The following is a 25,742-nucleotide window of genomic DNA, read 5'->3' as shown; positions in this document are numbered from 1 at the left end:
GATCTCGAACAGCGCATACGAAATCGCCGCTTCCCCGGCGCTTCCTGGGGATCACACGAAGCGCTGAGGAGGATGAAGCTGCGCTGGCTGCTGCTGCCGAGCAGCCCTTTTAGAGCAGGAGCAGAGCTAAGCACTCCTCCTGGGTTTTCTTAATCCAGCCTCAATCCATGCACTTCAAACAGGAGTCTTGTTTTAGGGCTGTGCTGAGCACTCGAGTCTCCCAGCAAGCTGCTCTCGTGCCCGGAAGGGCCAGCCAGAAGCCAAAGAGCCAGTTTTACTCTCTTTTGAAGAGGATGGAAATTGCTCCCCCTGAGCAGGGGGAGTACGGAGGGGAGTTGTGGTTCCCAGGACAAGAAAAAGGAGGGTTGGTGACTTTCTGAACGTGGATTTTTCTGGCAGTTGTCTGATGCTTTTAGCTCAACATGGATGAGCCACTGTCCCTGAAATCCAGCATAGCAACTGGATTATAGCTGTCACATCCATCTCCCTAGGGAGACAAAAGGGGTTTCCAGCCACAGAGGCCAGTTTAAAACATGCCAGCCTTCTCTGGTGCGCCTTCCCAAATATATGTTTTGCAGCAAACAAGGACCTAAGAGCTACTTAATTCTTGGCAACTGGTCAGCACTGTCATGTTGCAGGTTGGAGCTTCTCATTTATCTGGGTGGGCTGGTTGCTTGTTTTGCCACCCGTGCAAGCGGTTTGAGGAAATAATGGGAATTAGCTCATCTCAGTGTTTATAGATGCTTGTCCCGTGGGACTCGTTGCTTCCAGTAAAGTTCTTTCTCTTCATCATGTCCATCACTCCTGTTTGCATTGCCCTATAGCCATGTTTGCTCCCTGCAGTGACCACTGGGGACTTGCAGTGGACAAATTGCCATCACTGGGGCTGGCTTTCGACTGGGGCCTCTTAGGTGGTGGCAGTATGTGAGCACTGGGGTCCCCAGCATGTGACGTGGGCTCCAGAGGAAGCCTGTGGTGGGACCTGATGTCCTGACATTTCTGTTGGAGTGTGTCTGTGCCAGTGGGTAAATGGGGTGGAGTGAGATGTGCTGGGGTCAGAAAGGAGCTGCAGATTTCGGGACTTGAGTAGGTCTTTGTTTCACTGATGTGTTTCATGGATATGTTGGCCAGCACCAAGGCTTCCTCATCTGTGGGAAATACTGGCAATCTTAGAGAGGCAGCTTGGACTGAGTTGTGACTGTGGAGGGCTCCTGGAATGGTGCTGGGTCCTGTCTGCATCTGGATTAGTTAAACAGGTTGTTCCATATGTACTTTGCAAAGGTGAGGAGACAAAATGGGGGATAGGTGTTAGAAGGGGGGTGGGTGAGAGCTGCCCTCCCATCACAGGGTGACCATTGTGCTGAGCTTCCAGCTGGTTTTCCAGCTTCTGCCTTGGCTGTGGTGCTCCAGCAGTACTTTGCACCACACTGATCTCTCCTCAGTTTCTGCTTTAGCCTCCTCTACTTGACATGCCATGCACAAGGGGCCTGACACCACGTGCCAAGAGACACCATGAAGGTGGGGTTTGCTCCCTGCAAGCTGTTCCCACCCTGCATTTCTTGGCAGAACTCTGGCGTCCTGTCAGGCCACGGGGGAGATGTTTTTCACCCCTTCCCACATCCATGCACGCCTTCCTCCCTGCAGGGAAACCCGCGTTGGCACAGGACAACGTCGGATGACGCTGCACATTCAATATGAGGATGCTCCTCTAAAGCAGGATGAAGGCTAGGAGTAATGCCTTTTAATGTTCCTTCTCATAATTATCCTCTTAATTACTCAATGAAATGCCCAATAAAACAAATCACTATAATTTCTATTTTATTCCCTGCCTTTTGCGGGTTATTTAAGAGCGCAGGGTACATTAAGGAGGCGCTTTCTCATGAGGGAATGCTTTCCAATAGATCATACTTGCAAAACGGTTTTATGTCCCTATCCTGTGTGTTTCATCCTCATTTTCCGTGCCAGTTTGCTAATTACCAGAGGCACTGGTGGCTGGGAAGCACTGCCTCCCTTGCTGCCCATCTCTGCCGTGGTGAAGTCACAGCTCTGAGTTTGTGACATCCCCATGGCAACGGCCCGTGATGTCACTAGCGGGGATTACAACTTTGCAAAGCATCCAGGCACAGGCAGCCGGGCTGGAACTCTTGGGCTTTCACATGTCTTTAAATAGCAGGGAACTAAAACGCAGGGAAGTCTTTTAAGAAGGCTTTAGATTTCCCTTTTTTTACCCTGAAGGAGGGGAGGCTGTTGGCTGCAGGGCTGCCACCAGCAGTCCCATCCCCTGTCCTGGAGCAAGCCCAGCTCCCCTGTGCAAGCTTGGGGTTTGCCTGGGGGAGCTCAGTCGTGCAGTGACCCTGGTGCAGGATTCTGTGGCCAAGGGCTGGTGTGCTGGGCATCTCCCCAATGTCCCTGGGGGCTGCAGCTGTCCCCAGCCCCATGCAACTCCCTCTTGCTCGGTACTTCTTGCTGATAAAGTGAACCTAAAGCATACCTGGGGACCATCGATCCCCACAGCCCCTGCTGCCTCTGCTTCACTCCATCTAGACTGCTGGCTCCACTGGCTTTCTTCAGTGCTTTTTGTCTAATACTCATAGTATTTGCATAATAAGACAGTGTTCATGCACAGGCAGCGAGGGAGGAAGATTCATGTGTGTGCGTCTCTAGCAACAGGAAAATCATGTAATAGCAGCACTTTATTTCGCACCTGGGGAGGAAATTCAGCTCCCACAGCCAGTACCACGAACAGTGCAGGGCGTTTAAACACACAGCCCCAAAACTTACACAGGGCAGCCACCTGACTGATATTTATGTACCTTATTTAAACAGCAGAAGCAAATCAAGCAGGTGGAAGAGTCAATCTCTTTATTTTAGTTCTTCTAAGGTAGGAATAAAGATGGTATTTCAAAGGCCAGCGTGTCTCAGCTGAGCGGTGGTGGGGAAGAGCCGGTGCCACGGAACATACTGTCCTGTCTCCTGCTTTCTCAGATCATAACTTCTAAGCTGGATTCAATAGAAATAAATGTTCAGTAGTTCCGGTGGTGGCCTTTGGAAATGGAGCTAATGGAACAAGACAAAAAAACAGTTACAACATTTTGACAAGTGCTTCAATGTTTAATGCTATGCACGGCGCAGCCCCGTTGTGGGGAGGTGGTGGGTGCACCTGCAGGGAGCTGTGCCCCTCGTCAGCGCGACAGCGAGTCCTCCCACGGGCACAGGAAATGAAGCAAATGCTGCTCGAGCTGTGTGGCAGCAAACAGGCCAAGGGCAGCTGTGGCTTTGGCAGCCCTGCACCGTGCAGCAGGTGAAGGGCTCGGTGGCCCCGTGCTGGGGATCCCCAGAGGGAGAGGAGGGTGGCCAGTTCTTGGAGAAAACCGGTGGAGGAGAATGCATAACATTACCCTGAGCTGAGAACAGGGGAGATGAAGAGGCTGCAGTGATTAAATAGGATCTACTGAAATCCTTCCAAAGCAGGCTTAGGAATTAAGAGCCATCAATGTCACATTGAGGGTCACTCGCTGCAGGACACCTCCAGCCAGTGCCCAGCCTCCCCCAGTGCCTCTGTTTAGCTCCATCCGAGCCTGAGGAAACTCATCCTTTTTTTCAGAGCCCACTTAGACGTTCCCCTCTGCCACAGAACAGCGAATCTCAGTGAGGAGGGCCTCTAAGAAGCCAATTTGTCTGGAGAGGAAGGATTAGACTGCGTATGGCCAGATTTGCTTTGAATTCAGGTGTCATTAGGGATTTAATAACGGGAGAAGGTGGTGGGGACAGAAGGCATTGAACGGGCTGGGCTGACATTGCCTTGGAGCAGAGATCTGCTGCCTGGTCCCCGGCAGCAGCAGCGCTGGAGACTGACCCCAGGAGGTGTCAGCTGGTGTCCCCTGTGCGTCAGGGACAGCGGGGTTTGCTCGCCGAGGCGATTCCTACCATGCTCGTGGGACTCACCTGAAGCCACCGTGCTGTGCTACAGGCTGGGCCATGCCTGCCTGCCCCTGGGGCTGGAGCCAGCTCGCCACAGTCTCATCCAGAGGAGTCACAGCCCAGAGCAATGCTCCAGCAGCACGGCTGTGCTGTGGCACACCAGCAGCACCTCAGTCTTGGATAATACCCTACCAGAGCCAGGATGGAGCCCACCCATGAAAGTGGAAGGCATTCCTTGCCTGGGAGTGAGTTTCCAATGTGGTTCAGATGCTTTGGTCATGCTGGCCTGCACCAGAGCAGGTCCCCAGTTTGTCAGCTGCCACTGGTGCCACATATACACACATCCCCACAGTTCTGTGAAGCAGGGCCACCTCTCCCAGCCACATACAGGCACTGAGCAGAGCCCCAGAGGGGCTGTCCTGAGTGACAAACCTCTGTCTGATCTTGAACTCCCACTGAAGGGGTTTTTTAATGCCCCTCCTCCGCCTTTCTCCTTATTTTCCACAGCTGGAACGACGGGTCACAGCAGGGAGATTTTCACACATCATTAGAGCCAAGTGTCCAATTCCACACAGCCGTCAACCCCAATCAGAGCGATTTAAAAGGCAGCACTTCCTTTAATCATCCGGGGATGCTCAGATCTGTTAGTGTGAACTGAGTGCTCCCATAAGCCCGGCAGAAGCAGGGGGACGGAGCAACGGGAAATGATGCTGAGATGAGACCTATGGTATTCAAAAGCAGCGACTCCTCTCACACGTGCATCAGCCCCAGGGCAGACCTGGAGGGTGAGGTCCTTCCTCCCTATCTGTCTCTTCAGGTTTTCCTCCATGGATGATGGAGGTGGCCCTGGGTCCGTGTGTGCACGAGCAGGGCCCATGGAAGGGCTGCTGTCTGCAGCTGAGGCCTGAGCCAGGGGTGATGTATCAAAACCTTCATACACAGGAGAGAGCCTCAGCACCCGCATTTCTGACTCACGAGGTGGAAGCATCCTGCTGTGTGAGGCCCTGAGCACTGGAGGTGTGCGGGTGCTGCGTCAACCTGTGGCTCCACAAATTCCCATGGAACAAATGAACAACCCGAAATCTCGGAGCTGTGCTTCACCCCTCGCTGTCCCAGCCAGCACCCCTGACCCTGGGCCACTGTAAAAATGTGTGCTGGGCTCTGTGAAGTGATGCAGCTCCATGTCTGTGCCAGCAGCAGGAGACACACGGGCACAAAGTCCTTCCTTTCCGAACAACACCCGGAGCCTGCAGAGCCGTGCGTGCGCAGCCCTGCCCGGGGCGCGCTGCATTTTCCCTGTGTGCAGCCACACGACCTTCTCGTGGCCTTCTCACGGTGCTGCCAGAGCCCCCATGCAATGCAGATTGCACGTGGATACGGGAAGGACAAACACATGAGGAACATAACGGAATTACCAGCACACCTGACTGCAGGAAGATGAATGTCCTTCCCAAACGCTCTGGCATGCGCAGAGTCACTTCCCACAGTGTCCCCGTCTCAGAGCTTTCAGTGCTCATGATTTGTCCAAGGGCAACTTTGCAAAATGTCAACGTTTTTATCGAAATTCCCTGTGACAGGCTTCAAGTTTTAATTAAAGGAACTTGGGGGTGTATGTTTGTTTGTTTGCTTGTTTGTTCCCATGAAATTAGTTTGGTTTTTTTCTGAGAAAGCTAATGTTTTTCCAAGGAAAAATGACAGCCTCTGTTTTTTTTGCTAATCTGCCATGTCTTTCTGGCTAACCTGCTTTCTAAACCAGCCTCTCCAGCAGGAAGCTCAGCAGCCTGGCAGTCCTGTCTCAGAGGTTCCTCTTAGAGAGTAGCACTGCCATGATTGCCCGAGGCAGCGTGCACACACCACTGGCCAGATCCACACGTGCCAAGACACCTACAGCCCTGAAAACACAACCAACTGATGCTGTAGATAAAATCAGTGACTTGCAGACATGGTTCTGCCTTAAAATCCCCAAGACCAGCAGCAACACAGGCAAAGGCTGGGGGAAATTTTGCCATTAGGCTCTGAAAACGCGAAAATTTTTGCTGGAGAAGCAATCAGGTGGGTGTTTGTTCTGCCCTTGCTGCTGCAAATTGATTGGATTGATAGGACTGAAGGCAGAGATATAAGAGAGAGTCACAGCAGCCTTCTGGACTTTGATTTGATCTCTGCCTTTCATGGTCTTCCCTTTTGTACTTGCTCATCACTTTTAAAAGCAACTCTGATGCGAGGTGGCAAAATCTCACTTAAGCAGAGCTTTTTCAGCAACATTTGACTTTTGGAGCTGCCCTCATCTGTTGGGTAAACATGAAATGATCATCTTTGACTGGAACTGATCCTCTAGAGCCATGTTATTCCACCAGGGAGAGGTATTTTCACTGATTTTCAATGTGGATTATTTCTGTAACTGACTGTAATAGTTTCTTTGGCAGCATTAGGGCTTATTATGTCAGGATTTATTTTGGCGTGAGGTGATTCGACATGCTGCAGTCCTGTAACTTCCCTTTGCATGCTGAAATTCAGGGGGCCATCTCCTGCTCCCACCACAGACACAATGGGGGCAACCTCTTTGCAGCTGGACCTGTCTCCCAAGGTCAGCTTTCCCCCAGTTGCTTCATAAATGCTGAAGGAGCAAGTTTAAGAGAACGAATTTCCTGCAAAAGACAGGTGAAAACTCACCTAGGTGAAAAATCTAGATAGAAAAGCCTCCTAGAAAGAGGAGGAGAGGGCAGCAGGGAAGGGGTTGCAGCTTCAGAGGAGCAGTGCTGGCACGGGAGCTCCCCGGCATTAGCAGAAGGGTTAGCAGCAGAAAACACAACTGAGGATTAAATGTGGATTATGCTGCAGCGATCCTGAAACATCGTCAGTGCTGAGGCAACCAACAAAGGACTCAATTTCCTTAGGAGAAGAACTGCTGGGCCCAAAGCAGTCGCAGATAAAACTCTTCAGGTGTTACTCGGGATGAAGTGGTGAGCCAAGGCAGCGAGTTTTGGTGTCTGGTACCTCTGGGACACTTTGGCAATGCAGACTGGTGGAGCTGCTCCTCAAAGCGCCATGTAATATCGGATTTTGGAAATCACTTCGCTATCAAACACTGCCCAGGCTCCACCAAGTATCAGAAGAAAAGGTTCACGTAAATGCCTGCAGTGCTGTTCAGTAGAAGTGAGTGGGTAACACTGCCTGCTGTTCTCTCTCCGTCAGCATCACTAAAATCATTCAGGACCTTGGGTTTATGGTGCGCCTGTCTTGCTGGGATTGGGAAGGGACTGGGCTCATGATTTTTGGTCTGTTCTGAGCCAAAACAAAGGCTTATGTGTAGGAGCTCCTCTGGGCTGTGCAGTCAGCCAGGCTTGAGGCTTCCTTGGTTTGTTGAACCCAGCTGAACACCTCCACAGCAAACATCAGCTGAGTGGAACTCTGAGATGTAGAGATGGATGATGGAGATGAATTGATGAGGTCATGTTGAGGTGGCAGAGGCCAGGAAATTGGGACTTTACTTGCCTGCTCTCCAAATGACATTGGGCAACACTGACCTCCTCAACCTGGAGTCTGGATCATGCTCTGTTTAGGCAAAAGGAGGCATTTTCAGCCTGCTGAGCAGACCCCTTTAGTTCCCTTCACAGGCTGAGGCCCAGCATGGGCCTGTGCAGGAAGGGGATAGACCCTCTGCTCCATAACATGACAAGCAAAGCAGCCCTTGCACGTTGTCTGCAGCAACAGGGCACTTGTAGGTCCCCTGGCACAACCTCAGGGCTGGGAGGAGCAGGGGGCTGTCCGTCTGTCCATCCTCTCCAACCACATGAGCCCGAGTTAGCCACAGCTCCGTTTGGCAGCCCGATTCCCTGCTCCAGCAAGTGCTGGGCTGATGGGGAGGCGGCCGTGAGAGGAACACTCTGTTCAGCAGCTGCACATTCCATTAATTTAATGAGGATTTTTTTTTTTTTTTTTTTTTTTACGAGGCAGATGGTAAAATAGCTATTTTCTGTTGTCTAATAAATACCATCAGCAAGGCAGAAAATGTGCAATCTCGCCAAGTCCTTTCTGATTCCTCGCCCTCCTGTACCGACGCGTTTCCCCGCTCTCTGCTGGCAGCTGGTGGGGCTGGGAGGTGGGGTGGGAGGGAGAGGTGGGACACCAAAGGCAAGTCCAAAATTGCTGGTGGGACCTGCACATTGAGACAGCAGCTTTTCCTGATTGGGCAGAGCCTCGGTGTCCTGCTGGGAGAGCTGTGCTCTGGCAGCCTCCGCCGATCCAATTCTCACTTCATCTGATTGCAGTAATAACAACTCGCACAAATTTCCTGCCTCAACCTGAAATCTTCCAGCTCTGCAATGCAAATAATATAATGTGTGATGAGGAGCCCAATGACGGGGATAATAATAATAATAGTGATGAAGCCTTTATTCAATGAATGAGTGAATCAAGCAAGCAAAAATAAATGGTATTCAGGGCTTGGAAATCAATAGGAAGAGAAATCAGGAGGAAGTGCCGGGGGACTTGCATCTCTGGGGGAGCGCTGTCCTTAGGAATGGCATGAAGGAGAGATGAGCAAAGCCCTCTGAGCTGGGCACTCCTTGTCTGCCCCTGTTGCTCCTGGGCTTGCTCCTCTCCTGTGGCTGTATTGAGCTCACTGCTGTGCCTGGTCCCAGCTTCGCTGTGATCTCTTTGGCCCCCTTGATTTACAGCTCTCCTGGGCTCTCTGAATGTGTCAGGCAGCTGGCAGGCTACAGACCTGACCTGGGGCTGGGTAATAACTTGTCTTTTGTCCCATGCCCAGGAGGTTGGCCATAAAAAAGCTCCAGACATCAATTTTCCTCTCCACCGGGGTGGAATTGCAAAATGATGAGTTGGTCTTTGCCCTCATTTATCTCTTTTTTCCTTTCTCCTCCTCTTTTTATCTTGCTCTATTCTTCCACCACTACTGCTCATTGCTGTCTTCTTCACCCCCTTTCCACTATCTCCTCCATCATTTACCAGCCTTCCTCCTCTCTGCAGGTCACTGCTTCTCCTCTCTCCCCCTCTTGCCCTCTTCTGCCTCATTTTTTCTGTGTGTTTCCTTCCCATCTCAAAACTTTCATGCTTTTCTTGCTGTGCATAGCAGTTTGGTATCTATACCTGTAATAGCCTCCTAATACAGTAATTCCACAAGAGACCCTTTAGAAACCTAAAGCCTTGGCAGCTAGTAAAACTCACCTTTTAGCTTGGCTTCCTCTTTATCAGGGATTCACTTCAGATGGGATTTCTGCGTGCACAGCTCTGCCACTCTCTTTTATTAAAAAAAAAAAATAAAAAGGATTAATTCTTGCAACAGGTGAGTATGTTTCACAGCTCTGGTGAGCAGGATCTATTCTCCACTTCCTGTGGGTACGTGGGGTATTTAATCATCCAACGTGGTGCTTCTCTTTGTCCAGAGTGTGTTTAAACTGTGCCTTACCTGTATCTGTGCAGAGACCTCCTGGGGAATGCCCTCTTTCACCAGTGGGGCATTCCCATGCAACCTTTGCATTATCCAAGGGATTTCTCCACTTTGTGGAGAGATGCCATGTAGCAAGTTTGGAGCTGACATCCTGTTCTCTCAGGTGCTGCTGGCATGGGTTGAGGTCACTGAATGCTCTGTCCCAGCATCACCAGTGCCAATCCCTGCCCTGAACCCACCTGTGGAAGTCTCCCATGGCTCCTGCCTGTCCCTCCAGGCCGTGCTTGCTCAGGTCAGGGACTGGCACAGCTCCAGCCTGGCAGTGCCCCTTCTCCAACCTCTCAGAACACAATCTTCCATAAGCCTAAAGGAAAAGGAAAAGCTTCTCCTACTCTTTCCTCTCTAACCTCTTTTGATGGTGTCTGCAGCTTTGTATTGTATTTAAATCGATGCAAATATGTTAGTGGATAAAATATGCAGAAGGAAAATCTGGGAAATTTAATCTGGCTCACAAATGTGCTGGGAAGAGGCACTTGGTAAATTGAAATCAGACTTTTACTGCTTTTGTCCCTACACCTCCAGCAGGACCTGCCCTAGAGCAGTAGGGAAATAGCTGTGTCCTAACATCCTCTGCACTGTTATATGGGATTGGGGGTAATGAAGAAACCAGGATATTCTCCTGTATTGTAAATATTGCAGCAGGACTGACCTCTCTTGGGCTCCCAGTTTCCCTGCTGGTCCCTAAGTGTGGGTGGAATGGGCAGCATTTGGTTTCTCTTCAGTAGTGGCTGAGGTGGTGGTGTCTTGAACGTTGAGGGTGATGGGAACAGGCAGTGAGCAGCCCTTGGAGCTGGCAGCAGGCAGTGAGAACTGCCTGCCAGTTCCTGGTTTGGGATTGCCAACCCTCTCCCAGGGTGGAGAGCCCAAATTTCATCATCCCTAGCGGGTTCCCGAGCAGTGGGGCAGGAGATGGCACTGAGCAGGGAGATGTGACTTGCAAATCTTCCTGTCAGGCTGTTTTCTGGACAGCACAAATCTGGAACAATTCCCCTGACCAGGCTGCCAGCTTCATACACAGGAGATGAGGTAGGAGATAATACAGCATGTCTTGTGCCAGATATTCAAGAATTTCTAAGTACGTTGCAAACAGGGAGCTACAGGGCAGCACTGCTCTTTCCATTTCACATGCAGGAAGGCCCTTGAAAATGGTGAAGTTTCCTGCCAAGTCACCCCAGGGGCCACAATCTCTGTTTTATATTTACAAAACGTTGGGACAATGGCTCTCTGTGCTTCCCTGACAAGACAGGAGAAAGTATTCATCTCTTCTAAGAGAAAAGAGCCTGATCTAACAGAGATTCCACTCTGAACTAGGCAAACATGGTATTTTTCAACAGCAAAAGCTGGCTAGCTCCAACCAGAATGGGATTTTCAGCAAGAAAGGTGACCAGAGTTTGGGGTGAGGGCCTGCAGGTAGAAGGACAGATACAAAAAAATTGTGACGAGTCATATTTCCTTGAAAACAGAGTTGTGAGGTGCCCTTCGTGCGTTGCTGAGCAGAGCAGTGGCTGCCATCTGGTCCTCCTTCATCATCTTACTGACCCTGACCACAACAGTTGCGAGGGGCCCAGGAGCCCTGTCTGGAGGCACAAGTGCCTGGGTGGAGCTGACCCAAGGAAGTCTGTGGCTTACTTGATATGGTTTGGTGTGAAGTGCTGGCTCCCTTCACCAGCACTGTCAGACCAGCATTTCAAGGCATCCAAAGACTCCTCATCCTGCCAGACCTCAGGATCCAGGTTGGAAAGGCAGCATCAAACAACTACAGCTGCTTGGGCAGAGCTTGCAAAGGTGATAGAGCCAAACTCTTCCCAAGAGCAGCAGGCAGCCTCACAGGAGGGCAGGGGGCATACAGGCAGCTTGGGAGGCTCAGGCTGGGCACTTGGAAGGAGATGTGTGCTAAGAATGTGGCACAGCTCCACAACAGATGGCCAGAGAGGCCATGAGCTCTCCATCCTTGAAGGTCTCAGCCACACCAAGCCGTGGCTGGTCCAGCATTGAAGATAATCTTGGAGATAACTCAGAAGGGAGCTCACTTCTGCATCCAAAGGACAGCAGACTGTCACCTGCCCTTCTCCTCAGTGACATGCCTGGAAGAGACTTGGCACCCCAAACTGTTGTGTACTTGTGTGCTGAGAGAAGAGCCAGGCTTGAAATGTCACCTCATTAGAGCTGATAGGTGAGATTTGTTACAGAAAAGGAGGGCTATCAGTCTCCTGGCTCCTGAGGGGATGAGTCCTTCAGCCAGAATGGCTGGGGGGTTGTAATGGAGTTAACTGAGACTGCCACCAGGGAGCTAAGATGTTGGCATTTAGCTGAAGAGGAGAAAACATCTAGTTTTCTTTGCGGAGAGAATCCCTCAAACCCCAGGAAAAGAGCATTTTCTCAAAGCAGAAGGAAGGAGCTCCTGCCACATCAGATTCCTGCCTGGAGGCTGCAGGTCTGGGGTGATGAATGTGGTCAGTTGAGATGACAGTAGGTGGATCAGCCCTTTTGTTTTGTGGAGGGTGGTCCAGTTGTCCAAGGTTACTCTGGGTCTGCCCAGGAGATCTGACTGACTTCCATGGACCCAGGACTGGCATGCAGCCATCAGTCTTCCCCTTCTCTCGCCCAGTTGTGAAACCCTTTCCAAATCAGCCTCTATCATCTTGGTTGCAGTGGGAAACTGATGGAGAGAAATCCTTTACTGGGGGCAGATTCAGGTGCAGGTGAGATTTCAGCAAATAGCTCTGAACCTCTGTGTTAAACAGCACCATTTTTTTTTGCTGCAGATGCTCCCTCTCCGCTGCAGAGGCGCCCACCTGAGCCCAGACCCAGCCCTGGCCTGGCAGCTGCTCTGCCCTGAGGGTCCCCTCTCCAGGGGCTTTGCTTCATTAACTTCCTGTTAAGTTGAGAGTGCTGAGTCTTAAGAAGTTGGCAATAATGCCAAGCCTTCATACAAGGGTAAAAATAGCCCTAATAATTTAGGCAATTAGTTAATTAGCCTCATTTACTTGAAAGCACAGAGTGGCGTGGGAAGACTTTTCTGCTGGGTTTGTTATGCTTTTCTCATTCACTTTGTTTGCTTTTCCCTTGCCATTTTCTCTGCTCCCTGACACAGACACAGGGACCCACAGCATTCCAAAGTGGTGGAATGCCAGCAGGAAAGTGAATGCCAGCCAGGACAGGATGCAGGGCAGTGCTGCAGGGAAGCAGGACTGGTTCTGGAACCCAGGCTTACTGTGTCATATGGGGAAGTGGGTAGCTTCTTTGGGATATTGCTTAGTGGGCCTGGTGGTCTTTTCCAGCCTTAATGATCCTGTGATTCTTTCCATGCTGTACCTTCCTCATCCCACTTCTGACCCTTCATTGCAGGTGGAGGCTGTGGCACATTCAGGATGTCTCACAGCTCCTTGTCAAATACCTCAGGGGCAATACCCTGCTGTTCATAGCATCTCTAACTGTTCCCAGTTAGAGAATTCCCATCTAGTCCTTAGACTGGAACTGACTGACAGGTGAAAGGAGGCAAGATAAACCTGGCATTTACTGGGAGGAACTGGGGTGCTGGAGCAGCACAAGGCTCAAGACTGTGTTGGTCCTTAATAGGCTGGCAGAGCAGCAGGGCACTGTTGGCCTGTACCTGCCAGCCCCAGGGCTACTGCATCCCTTGGTCCTCACTGCTCCCACCCAGCCCCTCTGGAGCACGTGTGGCCTCCAGTCCCAGCTGCTCAAAGCCTTTGTCTTTGCCTTGCATGGCTGCACAAGCTCACCTGGTTTTGGAGAGCTGCTGGTCAGGTCCCCTCTGTCCTCGTCTGACTCACACGAGTCCCATTCATTACTGACCTGGGGACCTGAATGAATTCTGTCTCCCTGAATTATTTCTGAAGACATTAGATCTTCTCAAATTGTTCATCTTCCCCAGGAATGATAGCTTGCAGGCACCTGGGAATAAATGGTGCCTTGGAACAATTTCATTGTTTCTATTCCAGGCAACAGGAATTCCTCAGATCTCAACATCAGTCCCCAAACCCTGGCGTGTTAGCATAACCTCCAGACAGCTACGAGTTTCTTGACCCAGAAAAAGGATAGGATTTATTATGAACCCTGGGAGACCAGTGTCCTTGCAGCTTGTGTACCCTAATGGTGTGCAGCATACTGTGTGCTCCTCTGGCTGGAATTTTCTTGTCGAAACAGCTCTCTGTCAGCAAATGCCACTTCCACGAAACAGGCTTATGTGTGTGAAATCAAATCAATGTTGATTAATTTTCAGTTTGGAAAAGAGGGGGGAAAAAACCCGTTAAAAATGTCACGATGCCTTCTCCTTTCATTCTTGCAAGAAGAGCTTCAGTTCTTTATCTCTTAATGACCTTTTGTTTAAAGCCTTTGTGTTTTGTAAGAAGTATTCAAAAAAGGACAAAGCAAAATGAAGTGTTAAATATCTTTTGAGGGAAAATGTGTCCGTTTCCATGAGCTCTTTTTTGTAATTATTATTTAAAAGGATGCAGGAATCGCACTTCTTTTCTCTCTGATTTTTTGCCATTTTGTCCTAAACCAAGCATACTTCCCCAGGCTCCCTGCTCTGCCCTGGCTGACACGTACCCCTTATGCTGTGCACTGTGGGAATGGTTCTGACTCTTGCCTTGACCCAGCTCACATTGCCAAATCTCCCTCGAGGTGATGGTGTTGGGGCCAAGCATCAGGATCAACACTTCTAGCCCTGCTTGAGGCCAGCCCTGCTCTCTGCAGCATCAGTGACCTGCAGCCGTGTCCCTACTCAGCTCCCAATGCTGCTCCTTGTGTTTTTGTCAGCTTGGGCTCCCTTGCTTCCCCCAGCTGGGGTGGTGGCATCCCAGAGCAGCAGGCACACACAGGGTCCTGCTGCCAAACCAGGGCTGCAGCCGGCTGCCTTCGGTCAGCACCGCGCTCAGCCACCCGAGCAGCTCTGAGCTCTGCCTCGCTGTCCCTGGCAGCCCCAATCCTCTCCACCTGCTGCTGCCTTCACGGGGACCTTGTCTCATGCTGAGGGCAGCATTGCCCAGCAAGTCCATCGAGGCAAAAAGCTTAAAAAAAAAAAAAAATTACCTTAGTGGCTCATAGATATTTTTTTATGGGAAAGATGGGGACAAATGTTTTAGCAGGGTCTGTTGAGATAGGGCAAGGGGTGATGGTCTTAAACTGAAAGAGGGTCAATTTGGATTAGATAAAAGGAAGTTTTTTAGAATGAGGGTGGTGAAACACTGGCACAGGTTGCCTGGAGAAGCTGTGGCTGCTCCGTTGTTGGAAGTGTCCAAGGCCAGGCTGGATGGGGCTTTGAGCAACCTGGGATAGTGGAAGGTGTCCCTGCCCGTGACAGGGGGTTTGGATGAGGTGACCTTTAAAGGTTCCTTGCAACCCAAAGTCTTCTATGGTTTTATAATTCTACGTTTTTTTTGCACAGGCAGTTGGGGCAAAGGTTTTATGTAGAGCTGGTCCACAGTGTTTCACCCACATTAAGGGTTTTTGTTTAGGCTTTGTTTTTAATCCTGGGAAAAAGTTCTTTTGACCTACATAAAAAAGTTTGCTTAAAGCTCTTGTATCCTTCAAATTCACTCATAAAACTTAAAAAAAAGTAATTTTTTTCAAGTTATTTGAAACTCATGTAAAAAATTTCACTCTGGTTTTATTAGTTTTCCTTTCCTCATCTCCTTTTTTTCTTAAACTCGAAGTAAAAAGCAGAGTAGTGGGGGAGAAAGGAGTCATTAAAGAAAACTGAACATTTCTACTTGAAAGAACAAGAGTTGAACTGGAAAACGTTCTTTCAACTTAAAGAAAAAAATCAGGAAAAAGTTTTTTTCTGAAGGGTAAATATAAACGTTTCCAGTGAAAATGTTCTGAGGGGAGGATGGTTATTTTGGAGCATTTCTCTTCCCCAGCCCCATGGGATGCCCTTAGTTTTACACTTAAAAATCTGAGCTGCACAGATCAGAGCCAGCGAACGCCTGGGTTCCTCCTTGGGACTGTGACTTTCCTGCTGTTGCTTGGGGGGATAAACTGTGTGGGGGGCTCAGAGTGAGCACGGGTTTGCTCCCAGACTAAGGGACCTGAATGGACAGTTCTAACCTCTGGAGCTGGGATTTCACCCATGAACAGGGCACGAGCACTCGCCCTTATGGTTAATGAACCCTCCACTCTTCACTGGTGCTGTGAGGGGCAGTCTCAAAGTCATGGAGCCTTTTATTCAACCTGCATCTCTTTCTGTTGCACGGAGCCGAGCTCTGTGGATGCATCACTTTTCTCTTTCCCAGCACCACATCCCTCTCAGCCTTCCGACACATATGTCTCTTGCTGGAATTTTTTCTCCCAGCCTCCAGCACTCAAGCAGCCGAGCAGCATTTGTGTGTCTCCAACAAGTAGCCACTGAGCCTGAGAAATGCATTAGCTGCCTGACCTGGTTCCAGCCAGGTGTGAAAAGATGCAGTGGCTCTGGCTCAGCTCCACCTTTTCTCTGACCATGTGAGGAGAGGCAGAAGGCTTCTCCTCTCTCCACCAGTTTGCATCATTCAAGTCTATTTAAAAAAAAAAACAAACAACAAAACAGGATAGGGATGGTGAGCAGATAGACAGAGCCAATCATGGGGAAAGCTGGGTAGATTAAAAGGCATTTACTGGGTTTTCTGTACTAGAAATGAAAGAAAAACCCTTCAATTAGCTGTCTGCCCGAGGAGCTGAGCAGAAAGGGATGAAAGCTGAGATGCTTTTGCAGGAGCAACGGGAAATCGCCAGCCAGGAGATGATTTGTGGGCTCTGAGTCAGGCATCATCGTCAGAGGGGTGTTCAGCATGTGGTGCTGCAAAGTGGGGAGCCTCTCTCTGTCCAGCTTTTGTGCCTTCCCCTGGTTTCTCCCACAGCTCTCCTTGGCAGTGTTTCTGCAATCCTAGATTCGTGCTCAGAGCAGGGGAGCTTCACCTCGTCAAGTGCTGGTGCGGAGCACTCAGCTTGTCTGTGTGCCCAGGAGGGTGATGTGGGTGCTGAGCAGCAGGATTACAGCTCATGGTCCTCATCCTCCTCAGCCAAGCCTCTGCTGCCCCATGCCTCTGTGCCCCACATATCAGCACATCCAACCCCCCCGGCCAGTGCTTTGGGTCACTTGTCACCATTTTGTAAAGCAAACAGGTCACCTGGGAAGGGAAGCAGCAGCTGTTCTGCTTCCTGGGGTTTCAGGCATCTGCTCCTTGCACACACACACACACACACACACACGCTGCCTTTACCTAACAAACAATTATTTAACAAAGTATGCAAATAGTATAATTACTGTTATTTGTTTAGCTGTTATAAGTGTTTGAAATGTAAATGTCAACTTTGGGATTTTTTTGCAGGGTATGTGTGTGTTGTTGGCTTTCTCTCTCTCTCCTGTGTGTGCTCTTCCCGGATTGCAATTTGATGAATTTCTCCTTGTCCTAGAAAAAAAAGCTAATGTGATTTCTCTGCGATTACAGCCGAAGATGCCGAAGTGGGGATTACTCACAGTAACTCCTCTTACTTAGCAGATCTGAGTGGGAGGCAGGATTCATTACACCGAGCAGAGGAACAAAGAGGAAATGTCTTTCAGCCGACTGCTTGTGTCTGCCGAGGCAGCATCCTCACCAGTGCCAGGGCTTCCCTCCCTGGAAGGCGGAGGGTCAGGCAGGGCAGTGACAGTGATGCCAGGATCTTGGCAGCAGGCTCTGGGAACCTGTTCCTGGCCTGCCACAGCTCCTCCATGCACAGGAGGAGCAGCAAGTCTGAACTCTGGTCTTCTAAGGGATGTTATTCCTTCTGAAGGAGACTGGAAAAATAGAAATAACATTCCAGCCACCAGCATGCTTAGAGTAGAGCCCTGGTACTCAGTACAGTGACATTTTCTGAGGGTGTGTCCCACTGTCACCCATCCCAGCTGGCATTCGGTATAAATGGAGCTCTGAGGAGGTGGTCATCAGTAGGTCACAGCCTACAGGCTGCTCAGGCAGTCAATCCAAGGCTTGTTACCATCACCTCAGAGTCAGTCTGTACTCTTGGTACCGACTGGCTTTGCTGTCCAGTCTCAGCAGCTGGTCCATGCTGGGAAGACTGTCACGGATGGAGCAGCCCCTCTGGAGCTGCAGCACCTCTCTGATATCTCACAGCATCCCATACCTGCTGGGCAGAACCCAGCCGTGCTTTGGCTTTAGAGCTTTCTCAGATGCACAGCTCCAAGATGAATCCAGTTGGATTCATCAGCTGGCAGCAAGCCTGGCACCAGCTTTTCCTTCAGTTGGCTCAAAAGCCGGCCCAAGAGATGGAGTGAGAGTGGAAAGGCTGCATTGCTGCTGTATCCCATCCTCCATCCTCTCTGTGATGCCTGTTCATGCAGAGTGCTGGGATGAGGAACTCATGGTTTTTATGGGAATCCCAGGGCCATGAGAGGGTGAAGAGGTTTTCACCTCCAGTGTGAACCAGACAGACCGGAAAGAATGAGGCAGTAAACACAACTAACAGCTTGGCTCCTGTTGGAGCAGGGGGAGCTTTGTGCCCAGCTCAGCACCAGGGGATGAGCCCAGAGCATGGTGCACAGCCAGGGCACTCTCTGCTTGTAGCAGAAGATCAGGATTTCTCCATGTGTAGATGCTGCCACTGAACCAGTTGTGTCTGTGCCCAGCAGGGATCCAAGTCTACTGGGGTCAGTGGCTGTGGTTGAGGGGGTCTTGGGGCATAAGCCTGCACAAGGTGGTGGTGGAGCACAAGCTGGGCTCTGTGGCGTGGCAAGAAGATGCTGAACCAGGCTTTGCTGCTGCTTGAGGTTTCCCCTTGCTCTCTGGCAGGGCTTGAGTTGCTGGCACAGGAGCACTTTGGCGTGCTGGCAAAGTGCTGGGACTCGGTGCATGGCTCTGACACGTTAATCTCCTAACTGGGGCTGTCTGTGCCCTCTGGACCAGCTTGTTAGTGCCCTGCAGGCTGTGCAGGTATTTTCAGCCATCAGCAAGGCCGCTGGTCCCTGGGCACTCCCACCAGGCAGTCGGGCCGTGGGGTGGAACCAGCGAAGCCACTTGGTTTTTAGTTGCAAAGACAGGAACCCAGTGACCTTTGGCAGATTTCATAGCCCAGCAGGCTCGTGTAATTGAAGCTGGTGATGATTTGTCATGGCTCTAAGCTTTCCCTATCTATTTCATTCCTCGCTCCCTCTGTCTCTCTTGTTCCCTCTTTCTCTTTCCTTCTTTGTGATCTCATTATCTCCATGCCTTTCTCTTTTACTCTCTTCAACCGTAGCGTATCCCAGCATGGAGAGGTACCTCAGGATCTATTCGTCTTTGAGGGATTTAGCTTTTGCCTGTCACAGTATTTTCTCCACTTCACATCCATTATCCAAGAAAACCTCTTTCTTCCCATGACCAGGAGACCTGCACCTGCCAGAAAAATCCAGCCCATTCCATCATAAATAATGCATTGCTGTGGTCAGTACCCCCAAGCAGCCATGAGCTCCAAATCCCAAATTTCCACCCCCTGTCAGGTGAAGGTTGAAGTGACATTATCACTTTTATTGAAATTCCCTGGTAGAAGGCAGGTTCAACGCTATTAACATATTTCAATTCAAGTCATTCTTATTTTAATTAGCCTTAAGTAATTAGTTCTAATTCATTGCCATTTTTTGCTCTGCATATTTTGGGTTATTTACTTCCCTTGCTAAGTAACAATTTGATGTAATTATGTGCTACTCATTCTTTCTATTTACATATGCTCACTCACTCAGATTTCCTCGTTGAAATTTCAACAGATCCTTTGAATTCCCTTTTGAATTGTTTTCTGAGTTGTCAGCGGTGTGGAAATTGTGGGGTGGAGAGAGAATTGATCCTCTTCTTTGGACATCCCTGGTGCCAAAGGCAGTGACAGTGCATGTGAGCACCTGGGCTGGCAACGGGCTGCTCTTGGCAGGGAAGGTCCATTGCCAGGCTTTGTTCCTGGGAGTCTGGATTCCCATATGAAAGGAGTTTGGGGACTGTATCCAACTCTCCCTGTCTTCCTCTTGGGTTGTTTCAGCCCAGATGCCAAAGGGACCAGTCAGTGTTGCCGCTTCCTTTCATTTTCTTTGTGCAGTCAGAGCTGCTTTGGCTTTCCAGAATGGAAACGCCCTGGCATTCCAGAAGTGCAGTGCCTCCATTGCTCAAAAACTCGACACCCTTTCAAGTTCTGTATTTTTTGAGACGTTTTGAGTACTTTGAGCAAATTGGTCACATTTATATATGCCAGTTTCTTATCTGGAAGGTATTTTTATCTCAGCAACCATTTTTCTAATTCCTCTGAAGGACCATATTGTTCTCTCCTTCTTTTCTCAAGGATTGCCCTTCTCTTAGCACCTTCTCCATAGCTGAGATTCTCAGAGGGTTGTGGTTCATCCATCTGAGGCTGTTTGCTGACCAGCTGCTCTGAACCCATCTTTTTCATTCCCTCAAAACTTGATTCTGAGCAGTCTTAACATGCCTTCCTGCAGATCCTGCAAAAACGTGGATTTCATGCTCACATGGAGTGTATTTATACCTGTGTGTATATGCCTCATAACTTTTAAGTGCATTATCCAACTCCAGCTGAATTTGATAGAGGGTAGCAGTCTCAAAAATAGCAAGTTCCCTCAAGGTTTGAGCAGGCAGGCAGAGGTAGAAGAGAGATGCCCTACTTCTACTGAGGAAAAAGCTGCCATGTTGTGCTGAGCCTTTATTTGATGCCGGTGAATCCATCTGGGAGAGAGCACAAATCTCAGCACCCCACCCACAGGAAGGACTTCAATCAGCACATGCCCCTTCTCGGTGCCCAAGTCAATCAAGCTCAAGGAAAGCAGGATTTCATAGTTCTGGTGCTCATGGAACTACTTGTTTGGTTTTTTTTTTCAAGTAGCTTTTTCACTAAAACCTTATCAGCCCTTTGAATCCATGTCCCATTAGCAAATCCTACTTGCTTCATGAATATGCACGTTCACAATGTGTAGCATTGGCTTAACTGCTCCCACTGAAGTTGGTAATAAAACTCCTGCTGACTTCAAAGAGAATAGAGTCAGGCCGATGCGGAGTGCTTTGGAAAATCCCACCCCTTGTTGTTATTTTATTCTTAACACATCCACTCAGGAGTTGTGGGATGAGACTAAATACTCCAGAATGAGTAAAGAGGGAAAAAAAAACAAAAAAGAAAGAAAAGATCAAAGAGCCAAAAATGAAAATCCAGATTCTGAGGTAAATATTTAAGGACCTGTCTTTAAAGACTCACAGTGAGAGCAGTTCTACTTCTGTTTGAGGAAGGGTCACAAACTGCTGCCTTGAGGCAGGAGAGTCACTCACACTGAGGCCATCGGTGGAAGTTCAGACCTGAATGACACAAAGTGTATGGGACCTCCAAAATGCGTCAAGGCTACACAAGATCATGAGCTGGAGTAGAATTGATTCCTTTAATTCTGCCCCTACACTTCAGTTTTCCGTGTCTAGGAGGGTCCAAAGAGGTTCTGGTCCCCCCTACTGGCACCAGGACAAGGAAAAACCCAAAACAGCCCTTTGGGTTATCAACATATGCAAAAGAGCAGATCCATCTTAAATGATCCATTCCTCTGCTCCTCTCTAGCTGTGAATTATGCAGGGAAAAGGTGTTGCAGAGCTTTACAGCTCTTCAGTTTGGCTTTTCTTTCAGATGAACTACGTTTTCAGGTCTTTGTTTTTCCAATACTTGGTGCCATAGCTTCCAAACTGCCATGGGAAGGGGAAGGTTCCCTACTACAACCCAATTTAGTGGAGCATTTTGCATTGAGCTGACTTCAAGGGGACATAAACATACTTAAAATTGTAACAGATGAGTGATTTCAAGGCAGAACTCCCTTGACGTGAACACATTCTTACCTGTTTTGCTGAATCAGGACACGTTCTTCTTACAGGGACTTTGTGTTTTAGTGTGGGCTATTTTGGTATTTTCTTCTCCTAAGATTATTTCCACTGGAAAAAACACAGTCTTTTTCATTCCAGCAGTATTTTTGGTAACAGTTACTATTTCCTGACAATATGTCTGTATTTTAGGACAAAACCAAATTACATGTTGGGAGTGCCTTTCCCCACTGCAGTTTCTCCAGCACTACTCACAAGCCAGTTACATCAAGACCACAATCTGGAGGAGGCACAATAGAGGCTATATTAAGTTTTATACAGACTTGCCATCAAATTACATGCAATAGCTACTTGATCACGTTGTATCAATCCATTTTTGCCCGGCCATTTGGAAAGCAATTGCTTTTATCTTGATGGCTTATTTTTAAATTCAGATCTTGCAAGGATTTTACCAGGAGTTTTTATCTAGTGACTGCAGAATTCTCCTGGTCACATGGTTTAGTACAGTATGACTGTTAGTGCACAGTTGCATGGTAAAGGGTATTGGCAAAAAGGACCCTCTCACTGTAGTTAATTTTCATTGCTTTTCTGATTTTTTTTTTGTCTTTTGCATCTGTTCCTTGACAGCAGTTAGAACTTGATGCTACAAAACAGGCTAGAAACAATGGCAAATATTTTTTTTTTGCTCTCCTGCCTGCCACTATGCTCCAGAAGACTGTGAATTTACCATCAAACATCTGCAGAGCTAGAACCTCTCTTTTAAGCTCGGTAATAATAGGTAAAATCCTACTCCCTGGCTGCACCATATAATCATTATTATCTTACAAATCCGAAGTACTTTGTGTAATCTTCAAGGCTGTGTTCCTAGTACTGTGCTTTAGGAGAAAATAGACGGATCATAATTGTGGAAAATTGCATTTTGTTGCATCTTTTGCCAGTTCCCTGAGATCAAAAGGGTTAATTTCCCTTGTACAAACTTTGAATCTGTACAATTAACTCTGATGAACCAGAACAGGGCTTGTACTGCAGATTTTCCTTGTTGGTTTACTCCTTTAGCTTGGTCGTGGAAAGACCTAAAGAAGTCGAAAGAATCTCCAGTTTGGATTAGATACAAATTATTCCTAATGAATCTCCCAGATAATCTGTTGTTCTTCTGGTCCATTCTTTCACGTGAAGCTTAATGTTGGTTTTCTCTAAAAAGAGTTGTGAGGTTGATTTTTGACTCATTAAGTTTTATTATTAAAAAAGGCCTGTATAGCTATGGTTGCACTTTTTTTTTTTAAAGTGCCAAAATAATGTTGGATAGCTGCAGAAGTAACCCAGAGGATGAGTGGAAATGATGAAGAAAGAAGTTGATACAAATGCTGCCTGGCTGGAACCTGTGTACTTTGTTCTACATTGCAGTTTCATTCTGAAACTTATGTAAAAGCACCGTATGGGATGAAACTTTTAGGTGTATTAAACCCATCCCATAATGTTTATTTTTGTATATGGACAAGAGATTACAGCTTTTTCCATTGAACTTCCAAAGTCATCATCAAAAGCGATCGTTACTCTGTGAACACTTTGTAGTCTGCTATCTGTCCTACGCTGGTTAATTCATGGAAATCTAAAGAGGTGGTTGCAGGCAGGATGGCATCAGAAATATGGAAATAGAGCATCTGGGTAGAAAGGGTAGGTTTTTGCAATGTTTCCATTGAAATTGTTTTCTCCTGCCAAGTGAACAGATGCAGTGAAAACAGAGAGTCTTATCGGCAGCCTTTCTTTCGGGGAGAATAAATGAGTGAATGATCTATCAAAACATTTTTTTTTCATTTGATTAAACAGATGATATTTATAGCGTCTCTAAATATAAACCAAACTGAGGTGAAAAGGAGGAAGGTTCACAAAGAATGGCCGCTCTACAAAGTCAGGTGCTGTTCCTGTACCCAAAAGTATTTTTAAATTCCTGTTTCTTCGCCTAAGCTGAGTGAATGCAGTTCACTGCACACGGAGGGTGTTTAGCAGACTTACAGTCCTGATGCTCATATTTTGGTCTGATGCTGTGGGCTGCAGATATGTTTGCTTACAGATTTCCTTTTGTTTCACATTAGAATAACAACAGCTTTCCTAAGGGTTTCAAGAGTCTGCCTTTTTGGTATGTTACAGTACAAGTTCTGGAATAAATAGCTGGAAAGGCTGAAAATTTAGCAATGAGGTAATAGAAAAATTTGTACCTTGCAGGAAAATATAAGATTTTGACATTTGGTTGCATTCTAGATAGAATATTAAGTTATTATTAAAATATAATTCAGGTTAATATAAATGTCATTTAGATATGAATGTTTAAAGATTTTGTTATATGACAAAAATAGAAATGAAAAGTTCTCCTGAAGTCTTGCAAATGAAATGTTTGATTCATCAAAACATTTCCTAATTCTTTTAAAATGTGATTTTCCCAGAACTAATTCATGTAATGAGAAATTTCAGCTTTGTTGAAATTTAATTTTCTGCTGGGAAAGTGAACCAACACCTGACCAGGGCTGCCTGACTATAGAGCCTGCTGTCAGATTTAATTCCTTTGTCAGAAATTACATGGGTTTTAACCCACTGACCATTGGTATGATACTGTAATGTTGGGCTTTTTTGTTTTTGTCTTTTTCCAAACTGAGCTACATCTTATTATTAAAATAATTTTGCATTTTTTCTGAAAAATTTCCATATTTTTGTACTTTATATAAACTCCCTTGTAATAAGGCAAGGCAAACCCTTTTATGTTGCTGTCCCTTTCATGGAAGTCTCCTTTGGCCACTTTTATTTGTGATTTTGCCTTTTCCCTTGATTATGTATTGAGATTTCTGTTTAGCATTCTGTCCTGCTTTTGGGTTACAGTGTTCATCTTTGGAGCCTGTTGTCTCTGTATTTCTTTATCAAGGGAGGCAGTTTTTTTATAACTGCATTTTCTTTGCATTGTTAGCAATCCCAAACATTCTCCTGAAATAAGAATTTTCACTGCTTAATGTAAGATTTCATCATGAGTAATCCTGAGTCATTTAATTTCATATCTTTTAAAATGTCTTATCTAAGATGGTCAAACTGACATTTGTGTTCTCTGTCAACATAATATTGAGTCTAATATTTTGTGTTCCCTTCTTTCCAGTGAACAATCTGAACCCAAAAGATGCCATTATTTGAGTGTTTTTGCTCAGATATTTAAATTCTAGTATGGAAAATGATTATTGATTTTTTGCTTAAATGATGTAGTCTTCTGCAAAAATCAATTTTCCTTATACATTCACCAGCTGTATTTAAGAACCAGCATTTGGCTAGCACTTTTCACAATTTAAAATAGAAAAATCTCTCATGTGGTCGCTTTCCTTAAGAGATCTCCAACACTTTGCTGTCACATTAATCTGTTTTTAAGTAGAGGAAAATTGAGGCAGAGATGTAGAGATTTGTCCCAGGAAACTCAGTGGTTGAAGCAGGCAGGAGAAGAGAAAACAAGTCAAAAAGGAGAAACCAAGCATTGGTATCTGTCCTGCTGGACTGATATTGTTAAGTGAATCTGTTCAATTGACAGGAGGCTAATTTATATCTCTTAGGCTCTAAGAATCCTGTGTGTTCCATGTTTCTGGATAGACAGATGGATGCTCCCTTCACATGTCTGCGTTACTTTTGGTATCACACTGTGAACTGAAGGTCCTGCTCTACCTTGCCTTGAACACGTTTCCATGAGCACAGTGAATAGCCTGCTAAATATGGATGATCCATCTTGATTTTCCAGATGAGTCAGGAAAAAATACTGGGAATTTTTTTTTGACAGGTGTAAGCCAATTGGTGCAGGGAGCTGAAGTCTCCAAGGCATTTCCCTGGCCCCCAAGGAACCCTTTGGCTTCTGGCCATTGGCTTTTTGCCATCAGCTGCATCCTATTCCTGCAGTAGCAAGCCCCAGGAAAGAGCACAAATCTCTCTCTCCTGGTGAATTAGCATTCCCAACTCTTCCCCCACACTGGCTGCCTTTGGAGTAGGGTTCTGACATACTTTTTGCAATTTGTGTGCCCTGCTCAGAACCAGTTGCAAACATCTCCTTTGGAAAGCTGTTTACGGATGGCAGCCTGGCCTTCCTCTGGTGACTTCTCCTGCCATTTAGTTCCCTATTTGGTTTTCTCATGTTGATCTTTGAAATGGCAGTGTCTGGTTTTCCTGTAGAGTTGCTGGATCCCGAGTCGTGGGTTTTGCACAGATAACCTGCCCCATGTTATATAGCAGAGGTGGAGTCTGGAGAGGTTTTGGCAGGATGGCTCAAAGAGGTGGCTTAGATGGCTCTAAGAACTTGGTCTTCTGAGAGGACTGAAACTGGCTCCCAGTGAAGTCATGGAAGGTAATAATCTCATTTATTTATGGAAGACATATGGCAAGAAGCCTCCTAGAACACAGTAGGATTATTTTTGCAGTGCAGGTTATTAGCGTTGACCCTGGACTACAGCAAAACAGAGACATGAAACCTTCTGTCTGCAAAATAGCTCTCAAGGTTGTAACCAAACACTTAA

At 47.5% G+C, this 25,742-nt stretch overlaps 1 protein-coding gene across 4 annotated transcripts in view; it reads left to right on the top strand.

Annotated features, from left to right (window-relative positions):
- Positions 1 to 25,742, top strand: part of ELFN1 (extracellular leucine rich repeat and fibronectin type III domain containing 1) — a 103,972-nt gene that overhangs the window by 23,147 nt on the left and 55,083 nt on the right. The window lies entirely within an intron of this gene.

Source organism: Aphelocoma coerulescens, chromosome 14 (assembly GCF_041296385.1).
Source record: "Aphelocoma coerulescens isolate FSJ_1873_10779 chromosome 14, UR_Acoe_1.0, whole genome shotgun sequence".
NCBI classification, from domain to species: domain Eukaryota; kingdom Metazoa; phylum Chordata; class Aves; order Passeriformes; family Corvidae; genus Aphelocoma; species Aphelocoma coerulescens.
The sequence above is the reverse complement of the archived record's forward strand: the minus strand, read 5'-3'. Positions and strand labels throughout refer to the sequence as shown.